Source organism: Mirounga angustirostris, unplaced genomic scaffold (genome assembly GCF_029215605.1).
Source record: "Mirounga angustirostris isolate CCGP_5_RB_7025 unplaced genomic scaffold, mMirAng1.0.hap1 SCAF_6, whole genome shotgun sequence".
Taxonomy (NCBI): domain Eukaryota; kingdom Metazoa; phylum Chordata; class Mammalia; order Carnivora; family Phocidae; genus Mirounga; species Mirounga angustirostris.
The window spans coordinates 105512647-105526555 of record NW_026991714.1 but is presented as its reverse complement, the minus strand read 5'-3'; the positions used below and the strand labels follow the sequence as shown (position 1 = coordinate 105526555).

Below are 13909 nucleotides of genomic sequence, written 5' to 3'. Positions count from 1 at the left end.
GAAAGCAATGAATGCACTCAATACAGACTGTTAGAAAAGACCTTTGAAAATGACCAGCAATGAAATCAAATGTCTCAGCCACTTCCAACTGTGCTCAAAGATTTTTCTAGCCATCAGACACAATTACCAAGTCTCAGTGCTCTGCCGTGGCTTGCATGCTCTGTGTCTAGTCGTCCCGGCAACTGTTAAGTTCCAAACGATTTAGCAAATCTTTCAACTTCAAAATGATTAATCTTTTATACAGTCATCAGGGTCTATGGAGAAGCATGGATGTGATAGTGATTTTTCTTTTCTTAAAAATGTAAACTGTGGACACTTGAAGAAACCAAACTTACCAAGATATCCCCCCAAAGTCCCATGATATCTCTTCCATTAATTCTTTAGGCCATGACCCTGTGGTACTTAGGATATTAGTGCAAATCAGATCAGAGCCAAGCAATGAAATCACCATGAAAACATACTAAGTACTCCAATGACCAGTGTAGGCAAAATGAGCTTCCATCCCTGTCTACTCGCTGCAGAGCCCATGTAGTTGTGCTTCCGCCTTGTAGGCGCCGTCCTGAAGTGATTTGTCAGACTGTGGTTACCCTGTTGTCACATTTTGTAGAAGTAGTTCTATAAAAGTGTTGTGAATATAATGTACGTCCAAAATTGGATTGTTTAAAAACTACTTATAACCCATCACTAGTCTACGCAGCAGACTAAAATGACGTCAGCTGTCTATATTCAGGCTTATGAACATTTCCTGGTTTCCAACAGAAGCAAAACGGGTCTGTGGGGGTGAATCCCTAGTTTGGATTTCACAACTTTCCTGAAAGCTAGGCCTTCTTCTACATAATGATTTTGCACCGGGGTCACCTTAGTACGTTCATATTAATCCACGCTCTTCTTTCCTTCATGAACCCTGGTGGGCTCTTCTTCACGCTTCTTCCTGATAACCATTTCTGAATTTGTCCTAACTGTTTGGTGTCCTCTGGCAGGTGATGGTGGCCACCTAAATGATCTTCCCGTAGAGAAACACAGTGTCCTGTGCCTCTCGAACCCATCTCTCCATACCAAGTCAGTCTGAAAACACAAGGTCAACTCCATGACCTGATTGACTAGAGATTTGAATCTAAACTCCTTTTCTTTTCTTTTTTTTCTTTCTTTTCTTTTCTTTTTCTTTTTCTTTTTCTTCTTCTTTTCCTTCTTTCCATTCAATTATTGCTGAAAGAAAACGTTTTTTTTTCCTTTAGACCAAAATGGCTAAAATGGCTTCCTATAGCAAAGGGCTGCCCCAAAACTAATTGGCAGGAATCTATTTTCTTCTACGGTAGAGCAGCAAGCTCATGCTGTTTTGCTTTTGATAACGACTTCAGTAACAATTCAATAATAAATTGTTCTGAGACAGAAAATAAAAATGAGCTTTTTTTTTTTTTTGAGGAAGTATGCAAAATGGTTGGTGGCTCCTTTGGCAAAAACTGGTGCCTAGTAGGGTCCAAGTGACATGAGAACAGAAACAAGATTGTAAGACACTGAAGAGCTCCAGCCAATGCTATAGAGCTTCCTGATTAGTTTCTATGTGTTGATCGCTCTGGCCGGGAAGAGGTCATCTTTCGGACCCCACTGTGACAGACCCGTTCCCATTTTTCTGAATAATTAAGCATAGACCAATGATGGTCATCATCGGTACTGCCTGTCTTTTAAGACTATGATCTCCTGTCCCAGTTTAGGGTTCCAGAAAAGTCCTTACCCAAACTAAAGACTCTTGGGTGCTTTGGGAATCCAAGACTCATCAAGAGGCTATTTAAAAAGCTGAAAGCACCTATTTACAAAGACATCATCACCATCATCATCTTTCTTATTAAGAAAAGTTTTACTTTTATCTAAGCAATTTTATATTTCAAAATATCACCTTGAGCCAATATAAAAGACTTTAAATATAAGTGATTGTGACTAAGGCATGTTTGGGAACACCCAGAGCTCTCTCCTTTCAAAGGTTGGGGCATCTTATGATGTATTTTGTACAGAATGTAATTAAAGACTTAAAACAACAGGGGATTAAAACTATTTGGTTAGAGTTGGAAAAGGGGGAAACTGAGAAAGCATAAGAAAACTGGGGATTATTTTCATGTTGAAAGACGAAAGAGTGCAACTTCCTTACTTGTGGCTTAAGAGTGTTCAAGAGCTACATCTGCAAATAACTAGCTATGCACTTTGAGAATGTTTGTAAACCCTTTGAGTCCCAGGGACCTCATTTGTAAATAAAAGTGATTCACCTAAATGGCCCTACGGTGCCTTTCAGATCTGGGAGGACCTGAGCTAGGTTAGGAGTGGGAGCATGGGTACAGCCCTTGGAAGCAATCTTGTCCTGTGCTGGAATGATAGTCCTCTTGCTGTAGCACCCAAGCAGATACTCCTGAGAGTGGTGTGCAGTTTCTGCTCTGGACACGTGGAAGCTAGGTTCATGCCTCTGCCTCATACTTTGGAGTCTCCTTAGGTTCAAAATGTAATTTCAAAATTCAGGTTCTCCTGGGTCATATCAGGTCAGATTTTTCTGTGTGTTCCTAGTGTTTTCTTCTCCATTTCAGCCTTGCCTGCCCCTTTTCTTGGCTCCAAGCTCAGTTCCAGTCAATCCCTTCATCACTAACCCATATCTCCACTTTTCAATATGTAGTTAGTCTCATGACCCCTAGATTCCTGTGATTTTTCCTCATTTTTATTTCCGCAGGTGCATCTGGGCTTTAGGAAGCAACCCATCTTACTTCTCACTTCATTTCCTGTCCCGTTTATTCGATTTCTTTTCTTCCATTAGTACACTCTCTCTTTGTTACTTACATTCGTAAGTCTAATTTGATCTGTCATTCTTCATTTTCAATGGGAACCTCAGTAAAGAAAGAAAGGAAGGAAAGAGCAAAAAGAGGAAGAGAGGTAGGAAGAGAGAGAATAAAAGAATATCAAATCAATTGATTTGATCATGAGCCTACTCATAGGAGACCAAGCAGATCCATTCAACTTCGACATGGAATTCTACTGCATGATCTGTCCATTTTGTCTTCTGTCCCTATAGTTTGTCTATTCTCTATTCTGTTCCTCTTTGTGGCTTTTGAAATGGTGGCAAAATCACTGTGGTCCTTCAAAGGACTTTACTATTTATAGAGCTTGACTCATCCTCTTTAAAAAGCAGAGGGAACTGAGATTTCACTTATAACTCATCTGGTAAATTCCCTTTCTGCCCCTCCCCTACTTACCCCAGGTTCCCAAAGCGCATTTACTTTTCTATCCGGATAGTAGAGATGATTTGGCACTTAAATCCCATTATCATGTGAAGTGGTGATATGGCCCTTTGGATTTATTAATGAGAGAGTAGTAATTAGAAATGATTTCCAGCCAGTTTGTACGAGCATGGCCATATTGGTTTTTAAAGTGAAGTCAGCCCTAGTTGCTTGTTCATGCAATACCAGTTGTTCATATTTTAAAAACTGCCATAAAATAAGACAGTTCAGTGTATACTTTTATCCTTAATTTTACTTCCCAAGGAACTACAGAGCCTAATTTGCCATTGCTCTGGCAAGCTCACTTGGAATACGTACAGGGGAAAGCTGAACACCAGTTAGAGGTTGCGTTGTACCACAGCCTCATGTGGTTAGACTGGGGGAGGAATGTTGAGTTAGACTATCTGTACCAGACCTTCCTTTTTTGCCTCATTTTTTGAAAAAGGGCCTGAGACTTAACTATCTAAAGACAGGCCAAACCAGGACATGCATCTGGGAGCTAGGAAGAAAGAACAAAAACAAAATGATATAAACAGCAGTTTCAAGCACCATCAGCCAGGTGCAGGTATGTGGTGGCAAGAGTTAGTGCTTTGGGTGGAAAGGAAGGAGAGGTTGCATTGAATTATATGGGTTGGGAAGAACACAGAGTGATATATTGCTTGATGGGTTTTGGAGGTATTTTGGTGGGAAATAGATGGCTGGAGAAATGTAGAGAATGAAGGTTTTCCAGGATGAGGCGACTTAATGGGCCATGGCTCATTGGTGAGAATGTGATTTCAATACATAAGCCATTTTGTCTCTGGTGACACGATCCTGTAGGGGAGCTGAAGAAATCTAAGATGAGACATTAGGAAATAGTCTGAAGGGCCAAGCCAAGAGGTCGAGACTTGATTTAGAAAGCCATGGAAAGCCACTAAAAGTTTTAAACAGAGTGATGAACACCAATGCCTGAGCGTTTTTTAGGTTGAAAGTTTTGAGATGTCAGTTCCTCCTGGAAGTCATCAGGAGCGCATGTGCAAAGCTAAACATTTTTCTCAGCTGCATGGAGTTCTCAAGGGTGCACATTCAAAGTCAAAAAGAGTATATGAAGCACCTACCTTCCTCAGATAAGTGTTATACTAGTTGTAGAAGTTTAGTTGGAGTTGTAGGGCCTGGTGTGTGGATAGGGTGTTGGGGCAATGACTGGTTCTGGAAAGGTTCTTTGTGAAAGAAACACTGACTTTGGAGCCCAAGGGAAGAACCATGTGGAGGAATAGGAAAGAAGAAAAGAAGACAGGAAGGGGAGCCAGCAAATGTGGGCAGCTGAGCAATGTTGTACTGGATTCATTCAGAGTAGAAGCTGAGAGCTTTCCTTATGGGAAGACCTTGCAGGCAAAAGGAGTGGGCAAGCGGAGCTGGGGAGAGGCTTCCAGCAGGCCCTGTGGATTTGGAAGTCAGACATGGAGGTCCTTGTAAAGTGGGGAGCATGGCTGAATCTTCCAAAGGAGGAAGCATAGGTCTAGAAGGCCATCTGGCAGGAGACTCTTAGGGGGCTACAGCCATATTTATAGGGGCTAAATGGAACAACATAAGTAGATGCTCTTGGGATAGGAGATCCAGGGTACTCCAGACCTAGGAAAATGGCAAGCAAGAGAGGGAAACTCTAAGAAAGAAAGGGTGGGTCATCTATGGGGTTGGAGATGAAGGGTACTGGAGGGGATGACTCAGAAGTGAAAGGACTCACTTGATAAGGGCAAGGACTTTGTTATTTGTCTTTATCCCCAGAGCTCGTCATGAGGCCTGGCTCAGGCTGGGCTGTCAGTTGACCACCTTGTGTTACTTTGGACTCCATGGGAAATGCAGGGTAGGCAGATCTTCTAGGTCACTGACACTCTTCCTGGAGAGGACTCAAAGGAGAGGGATCTTGAGGTGGGCCTCTTCTTTCCCCTCCCTGTTCATGTCACTCCATTATTCTTCTTCCCCTCCCGAACAAGGCACACACTGGAAGCCTTGGTTTCAGCATTCTTAGAACAAATGTGACAATCACTTTGCTTTGGTGGCTTTTTTGGGCAGGCAGCAGGAGGAGAGAGGTTTTTTGGCACGATGGAAACTGACCTGAATTTCCAGGTAGATTTTAAGCTTAAAAAAGTTTCCTTTGGTCTGCTTACCCCTTGAGGACATCTGTGTTTCTTCTCCTCCACCTTACTCTTCAGCAGAACAGGGACAAAAGTGACTCCAAAGCTCTCCAGGTTGCCTGCCTTAGGTTGCATGGCTGGGTTGGCTGTTCAGAATCTTAGATGGGAATGTACACATGGCAAGGATGTGCGCCTGCCAGAGCAGACCAGAGCTTTCCTCACACGGGATTCAGGGTCAGTGTGAGAGGCAGCCAGCAGGTAAGGGATTCCCGCCAACAAGGTTGACAGAGCCCCCCTTCCACACTAAAGCAAAGCCTTGTTCCCCCAGAGCAGCCTGCTCCCTTTCTCTTCCTTCCGCTAAGTACAGCTGGAGACACATTTGACCAGAACTGCAACATTTCAGACATAAACCCAACTCGGCCTGGAAATCCTAATTAAAAATGTTCCATTCCCAGGTGGCACGGTCGCATCCTGCCTAAAACTTCTGGCCCACATCCCACCCCCCAGATGCTGAGAAAGAAACCTTTCCCCACTTAACACCGAAACCTGCACTCAATGTTTCTTCAGGGGACAAAGAAAAAAAAAGTACACTTCCACAGAGGTCAGCCTACATGTTCATTAAGGAAAAAGAGCGTGGCTTATTCATCTGTCTTTCAAACTTTGCTTGTCGGCATTATGATTACGATTATGATTATGATTAATTACTGCGACTGAACAGGAGGAACTGGAGGAGAGAATAAATGCCGGTGCTCTGAAATGATCTACCCAACTCTGTCGTCTGTAATAACCAGTGATAACTCTCTTGTCTTGTAAAAAGGGTTTGTACATAACTTGTACATGGTTTCATTTTGTATTTTTCGCAAATTAAAAATTTATGTATTTGTGTTCTAAAACAACGAGTGTGCTTTGTGTTTCTGTAGCCTCCATGTCTTTGGAGGATTTTTTTTGGGGGGGGGTGGTGGCAAAGTCCCCAGGTTCCTGTCCAGATGGCTTAGCTCTCTTGGATGAAGGCAAAGTCGTGGACTGGGCTTTGCCTTTCTCTTGGGCTTGCCTTTCTATTGCCCTTCCAGCTCCAAGTGCAAACAGACCTTTACTGGTGCAAGGAGGCTGTCAGTGGGTGGCAGCCCAAGGCTACAATGGACAGTGGCTGAGAGGGAGAGTCACTGTCACTAGACGTGGTACCCGAGAACCCTTTAGGGCCACGTCATGGCCGGTGGGACCACAGGCTCCTGCAGCAGTCTCCCGCAAGCAAGACTCTAAAGACAGAGAGGCAGCCTTCAGACAGGTCCTTGGAAAGCTAGAACACTTCTCTCCTCAGTCACCTGCTCCCAAGCTGACTATCCTTTCTTGACATCTGCACAGTGAAGCAACGTTCTTTCCCCCTGCATTTCAATGATCAAAACCCAGGACAACCTACTAAAGTTTTGACTCATCTTGCCCGCACTCACCCCCAACAGGGCAATAAATGAAACTTTGTCTCAAGACAGAAAAGGCCTCTTAAAAATGAGCACTGTGGTTTCAGGGCCATGATTTAAATCTTCAGAATCCTGTGAGTTGAATTCTTTGAGGGAGGCTGGGCTCCCAAGATTAAGGCTGGTCTAGCCTGGAGGAAGGGAGGGAGCTGGAGTGGGGAGAAAAACCATCCAAGTTATATGCACGTAATGTATATAATGTATTGGCACCTAATATATTCTAGGGATTACTTCATTGTTCATCAGCCAAATATTTACTAAATAGCTAATATGTTCACATTCCTCTACTGGGAGCTGTGAATCCAACAGTGAGTAACACCATGATCCCAGTTTCCAGCCTGAGAAGGGATGGAATCAAGAGATAAATAGGTAATAATCATGTATTAAAAACTGATCCAGAGGGGTAAGCATGATATGCCGTTGGGAACACATAAGAGGCATGCAATCATTGAAGAACAACCTACCAATGGATTGATACTTTCAAAAACAAATCCCTGTTCTACCTAAGCCAACACCGGCCCAAACCAGACCTCATTCACGGGGTCAGCAAGAGCAGGTTTACCTCTCAGGATGTGCCAATTCCTGCCAGGCTCTGCACTTCAGCTTTTCGACTTGCCTTCTCCAATATTTGCTAACAAATCTGAATGTTGTTGGGGAGAGTGTAATTGCAGAGCATATGGTCCCCATTAGTTAGGCAAACTCCACTGCCAAATCCAGCTCCGAGGAAGGAGCCTGCATAAAAGATGAAGTATTAGGAAAAGATCGACAGTGACAGAGAAAGCAAATAAAAGAGATGAGACAGTGAGTTACAAAATAGCATGCTCGGCATACACAGCACAATGAATGTGGAACATATTTTTCTATTTGTTGCAAAAACAATATATGTGAATTTGTGCTAAAATCTCCCTGTAGCAAAAATCAAAGTAGACCATTCACCAGAATCAATGTTAACTGCTTTGCAATGTCAGATAAGATAGATTCTGCCTTGGAAAAAAACTGGGGGGAACAGAACAGACAGTGTGCAAAAGAAATAAAGCATGAACAATATCAAAATGTAAATACCGGCAAAAGCACTATTTTAAATGTTAATGGACTGGGCCTTTGAGAGAAGAAACAGAATCTCATGCTTACTAACTTTTCACAGTCAGGGAGCCTGGAAACGTAAGCTAAAAATCAGAGATAATAGAGAAATTAATTTAATGCCTTTTGTGTTCTGAAAACGTTCTAATTGCATTTGATATTGCCACATGATCCCCCAAAGGGCGTGTCTTAAATCGTATTCTACCACCCATCACCGAGTCCCTGGTTTTCCGCACTCTCTTCAACGTGGGATCTTAGATTAACCAAGATACTTTTGACTGCAAGTAACAGAATGCTGCGCTAAAAGTGGCTAAGACAGTATGTGGTTACCATCTGATAAAAGCAAACTCCAGAGGAGAATTAGCCACAGGGTTGGTTGAGGCGGGAGCTCGCCATTTTGCTGAGACTCTGGGTGTTGTCCCTTCGGTATACTGCTGCCTCGTCGTGCCGGCGTCACTGTGCTCACGGCCAAGTGGAGGCTGTAGGGATGGACCTTGTACATGGCCCTCAGGTCCCACCGGCCAGGATGGGAGCCCGTGGCCACACCCAGACTGATAACCAGAGAAGGACTGATAGTTCTGGGATTGGCTTAGAGTTTCATGGCTGAACAGTCAGGATCCATCTGTGTTACACTGGAGGGTGGGACCACCCAGCAGTAAATCTTGACCTTTAAACTGTCTTGGTGGCACAGCAAGACCTAGGGCAGACAGTTTGCCCTAAAAAAAAAAAAAAAAAAGAATAGGGGCGCCTGGGTGGCTCAGTCGGTTAAGCGCAGGTCATGATCCTGGAGTCCCGGGATCGAGTCCCGCATCGGGCTCCCTGCTCGGCGGGGAGTCTGCTTCTCCCTCTGACCCTCCCCCCTCTTGTGCTCTCTCTCTCTCTCTCATTCTCTCTGTTTCAAATAAATAAATAAAATCTTGGGCGCCTGGGTGGCTCAGTTGGTTGAGCGACTGCCTTCGGCTCAGGTCATGATCCTGGAGTCCCGGGATCGAGTCCCGCATCGGGCTCCCTGCTCAGCGGGGGGTCTGCTTCTCCCTCTGACCCTCCCCCCTCTCATGTGCACTCTCTCATTCTCGCTCTCTCAAATAAATAAATAAAATCTTTAAAAAAAAAAAAGAAATGTCCAGAATGGACAAATCTATACAGAGAGCAGATTAGTGGTTGCCTAGAGCTGGGGGTGGGGTGGAAATGGAGGAAGTGACAGTTAAGGGGTTGGGGGGGGGGTTCTTTTTGAAGCCATGAAAGTGTTCCAAAATTTGACTTCATTTGCACACCTGTATTAATATACTAAAAAATACTGGATGATAGGGGCGCCTGGGTGGCTCAGTCGGTTAAGCGACTGCCTTCGGCTCAGGTCATGATCCTGGAGTCCCGGGATCGAGTCCCGCATCGGGCTCCCTGCTCGGCGGGGGGTCTGCTTCTCCCTCTGACCCTCCCCCCTCTTGTGCTCTCTCTCTCTCTCTCATTCTCTCTGTCTCAAATAAATAAATAAAATCTTGGGCGCCTGGGTGGCTCAGTTGGTTGAGCGACTGCCTTCGGCTCAGGTCATGATCCTGGAGTTCCTGGATCGAGTCCCGCATCGGGCTCCCTGCTCGGCGGGGAGTCTGCTTCTCCCTCTGACCCTCCCCCTCTCATGCTCTCTCTCTCTCAAATAAATAAATAAAATCTTAAAAAAAAAAATTATCTCAAAATGGATCATACAGGGGCACCTGGGTGGCTCAGTTGGTTAAGCGACTGCCTTCGGCTCAGGTCATGATCCTGGAGTCCCAGGATCGAGTCCCGCATCGGGCTCCCTGCTCGGCGGGGAGTCTCCTTCTCCCTCTGACCCTCCCCCCTCTCATGCTCTCTGTCTCTCATTCTCTCTCTCTCAAATAAATAAATAAAATCTTAAAAAAAAAAAAAAAAAGAATAGCTTTTTTAGTTCTTTAGTGGGATCTTTGGAACAATATACCAGTTAGTGGTTACCAGAAATAAATATACCATCTGTGTCTTTTGACAAGTGGGTTTATGATGTTATACAGAACATTTTATTTTTGATATGAATATTTTTAAGTGATTTAGTTATTTACAAGAATGTTTTAATTTAATGCCTTTTGTGTCAGTTAAAATACCTTCCCCAATCTGAGGAATACTTTTCATGTCTGGTATATTTTCTTCTATTACTTTCTCTTTTTAATCCTTCTTACTTACTTACTTATATTTTATTACAATAAGAACATTTAATATGAGACCTACCCTATTAACAGATTTTTAAGTGTATAACACAGTATTATTAACTGTAGGTACCTCTTTTTTTTTTATATACTTATTATTGGTCATTTGTGTCTTGTTTTTAAGCCTCACATAAACATCTTTTTAACTTCCATTAGGAAGAATTTATTGGTGATGAACTCTCATAGTTTTTCCTTGTCTGAAAAGATCTTTATTTTTCACTGGACCTTAAATGGTAATTTAGTAAGGAATATAATTCTAGTCTAGTTTAGACAGCCTCAACAGTCTAATTGCCTTTCCTTCTTAGGTAATCTGTCTCTTATTTCTGGATGCATACAAGATATTCTCTTTGTCTTTGGTGTTCTGTGATGTCACAATGAGTGGAATCTTCCCATTTTGAGTAAAATTTCAAGATTTTTGAGGATGCACTTATTCATATGCTCTTATTTTCTTTTTAATTTTGGGAAAATCTAAAGAGATGCCTCGTTTTTAAATTTTCATTATTGGTAATTTGTGTGCCTCTTTTTATTATTAGATTAATGTTATTAGTTTATTAGTTTTTCCAAAGAATCCACTCTTGGCCTGGAATAAGAATAATGATCCTAAAAGGAAACTGTAAAATGCAGAAAGCAAATAAAGTAGCAAATAAATCTAAGTGAGTAAACTTAAGGAAATGATTATTGTAAAAAAGGAAAGCAATATAAGCTAAGAAAAAATAGGTTAACAATATAAGAGGAATAGATATAGACTGGTGATCAGAGTTAAAATGTTCATAATTGTTCAAACTGCTCAGAAGAAGGGCAGAGGCATTCCTTGATCTTAGACATTATTAAGCTTAGTGTGTGATGGTAAAATTTAAGAATAACCATTTAATGGAAGAAACAGAGTGTATAATTCCCAAATCAGTAGAGAAGAAAATGCAGCAAAAAAATATTTCAATCTGAAATCAGCCAGAACAGATTTTTTAAAGAGAAACATAAAAAGGCAGCACAAGAAGTCAAAATAGATAAATAGACATAAAATGAGCTGAACATATTTGTTAAAAAATTAGTTAAAACATTGTTAATAGGACTTCCAGAGGCAGATCCTCCAGAAAGCTGGAATGCTGTACCTCTCTGGGAAGTTTTCAACTGTTATTTATTTAAACATATTTTCAACTCATTCTCTCATGCCTCTGTTCAGTAGTTTTATTCTATGCATATTGGTGGGCTTGGTGGTGTCCCACATGTCTCTGAGATGCTGTTCATTTTTCTTCATTCATTTTTCTCTCTCTTCATTGTATTGCAAAACTCTAACAAGCTATTGTCACACCTGGTGGTTATTCTCTCCATTCAAATACACTCTTGGGTCCTTCTGGTAGATATTTCATTTCTGTCATTGTACTTATTCACTCCAAAATTTCCACATGGTTCCCTCTTTTTGTATACATAACTTCTTTATATTTATTAATAGTCTCTATTTGTCAAGATATTGTCCTCATACCCTCCCTTACTTCTTTAAGCATGGTTTCCTTTAGTTCTTCGAATATTTTTTTAAAGATTTACTTATTTATTTTTAGAGAGAGAGAGAGAGGGAGAGAGAGAGAGAGTGCACAAGTGGGGTAGGGTGAGAGGGGAAGAGAGAATCCCAAGCAGGCTCTACGTGGAGCCGGACGCAGGGCTTGATCTCAAGACCCTGAGATCATGACCTGAGCCGAAATCAAGAGTCAGCTGCTTAACCTACTGAGCCACCCAGGTGCCCCCTTTTGAATTTTTAACAGCTGCTTTGAAGTCTTGGTCTGCTAAGTCCAATATCTTGGCCCTCTCACAGGTGGTTCTGTTGTTTGGTTCACATCCCTCTTCCTCTTCATGTCTCATAATTTTTGTTGAAAACTGGACATTTTAGATAATATATTTTAGCAACTCTGAGTACCGATTCTTCCTCCCAACAATACCTTGCTATAATTATTACTTTATCTAATTTTACGTCTTAAAAAGAAGCCAAAAGTAAGAAAAGGAAAAATATATATTCATCGAGTTTTTAAAGTATGAACCTCATTAGTATAGCCCCTTCTTAGACACTTTTTGTTGTTGTTTGATTGTTAATTCATTTCCCGACTTGCATAGACTATTTTAGTAAACTTTATTTCTCCCTGAAGTGTGAAGCCTACACTTTGCTCAACAGGGGACTCAACCTAATGCGTGCTGATGTCACTCAGGGATTGTGGCAATTTTAGCAGGGCTTCACAGTTGTCTCTCTGTTTCTCTCTTAAGCTGTCTTTCTTGGTATCACACCCAGCTGTTTAGGCTTCATGAATTGCACACCAATTGCTCTATTGTTTTTTTAATATACCCTAGAGCTTAAATTGCTCCATTGTTTGATCTAATTAAATAAAAGCCTTTGATAGGAGTGGTTTTTGAAGCAAGTTGTTGAGGTTTGTTTTAACTCTAGGGTGGCTCTACTTAGCTGTCTATTTCCCTGGTTTCTTTCTAGTGAACCAGCTTGCTTACAGTTTAGCTGATGCTCTCATGCAGCCACCAGCCCCCTCTTAATTGCTTACCATCAAGAGTACTCTAAGTCTTGAACTTTCCCACACTCTGTTCCAAATAAGGTAAGTTTCCCTGGGGAGAGCTTTGGAGCTATCTCTCTGTTATTATGGTCTACTTCAACTGAGCAAAATTCCAAGGTCACTGCTGTGAGGCTGTGGATGAAGACAGTGGCTACGCTTCTCTTGAGTGACACTTCTTGCCTAATAAGCATGGTGCTGGGTGGAGGCAGTAGCCCCTGGCATTTCCTTGTTTCCCCAAGCATGGAACTTTTGCTTTACTATCATGCTCAGACAAGGGTGATCAGAGCAATCAGCATTCTTTATTTATTATTATTTTTTTAAAGATTTTATTTATTTATTTGAGAGAGAGAATGAGATAGAGAGAGAGAGCATGAGAGGGAGGAGGGTCAGAGGGAGAAGCAGACCCCCCGCCGAGCAGGGAGCCCGATGTGGGACTTGATCCTGGGACTCCAGGATCATGACCTGAGCCGAAGGCAGTTGCTTAACCGACTGAGCCACCCAGGCGCCCAGAGCAATCAGTATTCTTGATCTAAAGCCTCTGCCCTACAAGTTGGGCCTGGTTGAAGGACGGAGCCCTTACATCTTGGCCACACTCACCTGGAAATTGGTCTCTGCTACAAGGAGATAACAGTAGCCCTTCACTGAGAACAGATGGGAGAGGGAGCCTCATCTTCTTGACTGAACCCAGAGTATGCTTCCATCATGTCAAGCTCAGAAAGGGTGGGTCATGCCTCCAGGACCACAGATTCATACTTTTCTTACCAAGACTTTGTAAATTTTCTGGAATAAATGTTTCTTCTTTTACTGTATGTCCTAGAACATATGTCTGGAAACTTTAAATGGTTGTTATTTTCATGATTTTTACCAGTTATAATTATTTTACTCAGGAGAGGATCTGCAAGTCTTCTCAGACCTCCACTTAGGACACCGTCTTCTTCAGGAAGGTTTTTTTCAAGATACAAAAAAAGTATAAACCATAGGAGAAATAAAAAATATATTTAAATGCATTAAGAGAGTATACCAACAGTAAAAAGATAGGTCACCTATTGGGAGAAGCTTTTGGAAACAAATAATAGCCAACAAAGAGCAGGTATGTAGAATATATAAAGAACTTCCTCAGATTAATAAGAAAGACCACAGTCCAATGGAAAAAAATGAACAATAGATATGAATAGACAATTTGTGGGAGAAAAAACCCAAATGGTAAAAATACTCATAGAAACACTCAGC

The 13909-nt window shown here is 42.0% G+C and overlaps 1 protein-coding gene across 3 annotated transcripts in view; it reads left to right on the top strand.

The window, feature by feature from the left end:
* Positions 1-6195, top strand: part of KCNMA1 (potassium calcium-activated channel subfamily M alpha 1) — a 734101-nt gene extending 727906 nt beyond the window's left edge. For 2 of the 3 annotated variants that reach the window (XR_010412485.1, XR_010412484.1), the window contains exon 30: positions 5824-6195. The gene's annotated coding sequence lies outside the window, so the exon portion shown is untranslated. The remainder of the gene's footprint in view (positions 1-5823) is intronic. The other variant, XR_010412486.1, reaches the window with a different exon arrangement.
* Positions 6196-13909: the final 7714 nt, after the last annotated feature.